The following is a 4,080-nucleotide window of genomic DNA, read 5'->3' on the forward strand; positions in this document are numbered from 1 at the left end:
AGAGGTGGGAAGAGAACATTAATAACAATAATAATAATAATAATAATAATGAGGACTTTGTATAGCGCCTAATCTTTAGAAGCTCTAATCACTTTACAACATTAGACAACGCCTATAACATAAAAAACATGTATAATGATATAGTTACAAAAAAACAAACACCATGAAATTAGAAAACATAAAAAACATGTTGAAAATATTTAAGGTAGGAAACTTTGTTAGGTCTTTAAGTTTGTTATTGCAGTCAAAATAAGTGAGTTTTAAGAGCACGCTTGAGTGGGATCACTGTGTCTTTGTGTCTAAGTTCAATGGACAATTCATTCCATGTTGCTGGGCCCTGGTATGCAAAAGAACGTTGTCCATATGACTTTGTTTTCATAGTGGGAATAATGAGTATACGGTTGTCAGAAGAGGAGCATAAGTATCTTGCAGGTGTGTACACATGGGTGAGGTCGGATTGGTATGGTGGACTGGAGTCCATCAGTGAAACGTAGCACAGACAGCAAATTTTGTGTTTGATTCTGGATTGAATTGATAGCCAGTGTAGGGTACAGAGCAGCAGGGAGATGTGCTCTGATCATGGTACTCTAAGTGTGATCCGAGCAGCTTTGTTTTGAACTCTTTGAAGTTTCTGGGGTAGATATTGAGATGAACCAGACAGAATTGAGTTACAATAGTCCAGTCTTGAAAGTACTAATGAACACACAAGTGTTTTAGTGGCATCAGCTGAAAGATATTTGCGAATGGAGCTGAAGGAGTGGACAGGCATGGGATTTGGAGATTTCCAAAGGGCAGTAGAGAACATGGACAGATGGAGAGAACTGGTCATCTGTGGTGTCCCAATGACCTCTTGGGTTATGGGATTGATGATGATGATGATGATTTTGTTGTCGACAAAACAAATGTTACTGGTCAAGTACAACATGAACTTAATTTTAGACAAGGTCAAGTCCAAAATACAATTTTACATAACATATAATCATGGACAAAAGAAACCTAACAAACAATACAAATTAAATATACAAAACAGAACAAATGAGAAAATATTTAGTGAACTTGAGAGGTGTGTTCTGGTATATTGTAGGATGATTTGTAGTCTTAGAAAGAATACAAATATATCACATTTACATATGCTGCTAAACAGCTAAAACGTGATATGTGTTTTATTTATTTTTTTAAAAAATATTTAAATCTGAAAGTTGGATTTGGCGCAAATATGTTTTATCACATTTCATTTGCCCATGGCATTGACATGAAACATGTCAAGCATGTTATTAAAGGATCATACAATATTTGTAAAATTGACCTTTAATTTGTGAGAGGTATAATGGTTTAATAAACAAGATGATTTTTTGAACTATTTTGTCATGAATAATGAAAACACTGTTAATATTATTAAAGTTATGACAAGATTCCTGGGGAAGTTCTCTACATTCCTTACTGGCAGAAACCACCTATGTAACTTGTACAGTAAAAAAGTACATTGGTACATACCACCCAAAAAAATACCAAATCCAGGATAAAGTCCACCTAGGACAGACACCCCCTAATTGGGGTATGACAAAAGACCCATAGGACAAAGGCCACTCAAGGGGAGGACAAAAGACCCTTGATCTTTTGTATTTACAGTACTATGCATTTTCATTGTTCATTTTTATAGAACTGTTCATGATTTGATTGAGATTTTATTTAATTATTTATTGTACCTATATTTACTATGATGTTCAATGGTCTTCTTTGCACTATTTAGTTTATATAGTGTGTAATGTAATGTGTAATCTTGTGTAATGACTATGAAACATTTTAATAAAATGTTTTTTTTTTCTTTTTCTTTTGATACAATACAGGTATATTTTCATAAATATCAAACAAATAAATCAAATTTATTGAACCTATCTGTGTATCTCACACTTGGCTACAAATCATTACTACACGGAATAATCCAACATCCATGCTATATCTAAGCACATTTGTGAAATCATTTTTATACCCAATTAAACCCACAAAATCTAACAAATAAATTGCTTTAAAATGCTTGTTCATAGTACAAAACCATATGGTTTCAACAAATGTAGGTGTATATAGATAAAAGAATCAAAGTATATTACATAATACTAGTTTGCTGTTGACGGGTGTTTTAGGAACAAAAGTACTCTGACATAATATCTTTTGTTACTTTCACATTTAATTACAGTTCATCATTGTTCATTGTGCATTGTGCAGTTCTGGTTCGTTAGACCTTTTCTCATGCAAAATCAATTAAGCACTTCATCTTGGATGACTGTAGATGTAAACAGTTAACTGTTTAACATGAATAAGTATAGAATTATGTACTTAAAAATATCAAGCATGTAATAAAAGATTATATTTTTTCAGTTATATTACTTAAAAAATGTTATAAATATTTTCTTATTTTAATCAAACATTCATGGTGATTGCATTTTAAAATTGCTGTGTTTCATAGCGATAATTTAAACATTGAATACCATAACACAATTATTTATTTCAAAAAACGTCAGTTAAGGGATGGGGCTTTTGTTCATTCTCTGTCATTTTTCCTAAGGAGGTTTTGTCATTCCCAAGTCAGGGGACTTTTGTCCCTACCCCAAAAATACCAAGGTATACTGGTAATACTGTGAACTTCTAGTCCCATGTATGTTTTAGTGGAAAAGTCCTTATTATTTCATGCCAGTAAATCGATGTTTCAGCTATTTCGTAGAGTTTGTCTCACCAGTGAATCATAGGCAAGACAAGGGGATCACTTTGTCAATGGTAGATTTGTAAATGGGCTAATTCCAAAATTCAGATGCAGGAAATTTGCGTTCCATTGTAGATGTGGTTTTTTTGTTTGCAAACGTATCAAAATAACTCAAATAAAACTTTGTTCATCTAAATTTAGATCACCTAATTTTCAGAGTCACCCAAATTTTTTTTCAATTAAGAACACAAATTGTGTTTCACTTCAATCACATAAAGTTTGGGTCAGTTCAGATTACATAAATTTTGTTCCAGTTCAGATTACCTTAATTTTGCTTTGGTTCAGTCACCTTGTGTTTCAATTCAGATCAAATAAAATTTGCTTCAGTTTAAATCCCCAAAATTTTGTCAGTTCAGATCACCAAAATTTTGTATCAGTTCCTTAAACCTTAATTTCAAATTTCTTGTGATTATTCTTCAGAATAAGAAAAGGAAAAAAGGAAAAAACTTTTCCAGATGAACAATTACATAGTAGATTGTGAAACAGTAGAACACCACACATTTTTTCTAACTTTGTCAGATATCGCTAAATACCTAAAATTAATTTTAATTTTAACTTTTTTTTTTAGCTTTCTTTGCAACAGGTATATGCTTTTGTTTTCAGTCATATACATTTAACGTAGCTCTCCAATAAATCATTTGTCTTGATCCAATACTAAATTTCATGACAGTTATATGTAGATGTTTTGCATATTCTGATAATAACGTATGTACCTGTACAAGGGAAGCCATCAGTGTATTTGCATATTTATAAACAATTTTGTTTACACTGCAAAAATAAATATTTGGGCATTTAATTTATGTAAAACAACTACATTTTAAGAGTTATTCCAAGGTTTTAATTGCCTGTTGCTTCTGCCATAAGCACATCCTTTGTTTTCAGGTAACATATTTAATTAATATAAACTATGTTACAGATACTTGCTTCTGATGTATTTGCATATTCAAAATGATAGTACTATATTAGTGTGTGAACACTCATTCAAATATAACTGAATACACTTTACAAAAGTCTCGATCATTAAGCTATTTGATGTTATTCACAAAGTCATGAACCTCTCCATAATTAAGACTCAGTCTGCAGTGATATGTTTGTGTTTGAGATGTTTACAAAATAACCCATCAAATTTATAAAAAAAACCAGTTAGTTCTAATCTTTGGAGTAAAATACCCAATTTAGTAAATTCTTATCCAGAGCACTGTATGTATTAGGGTTTACTAATCATAGTACTAACCCTGCATGCTCATTAAAGGTATGATACTATTACACCTTGGGGGAAAAAACAGTTTAGACTTCCTAATTAAGTATATTTTTGGGAAATC

This window comes from Sinohyriopsis cumingii, chromosome 17, assembly GCF_028554795.1.
Source record: "Sinohyriopsis cumingii isolate HCF-2022 chromosome 17, ASM2855479v2, whole genome shotgun sequence".
Lineage (NCBI taxonomy): Eukaryota > Metazoa > Mollusca > Bivalvia > Unionida > Unionidae > Sinohyriopsis > Sinohyriopsis cumingii.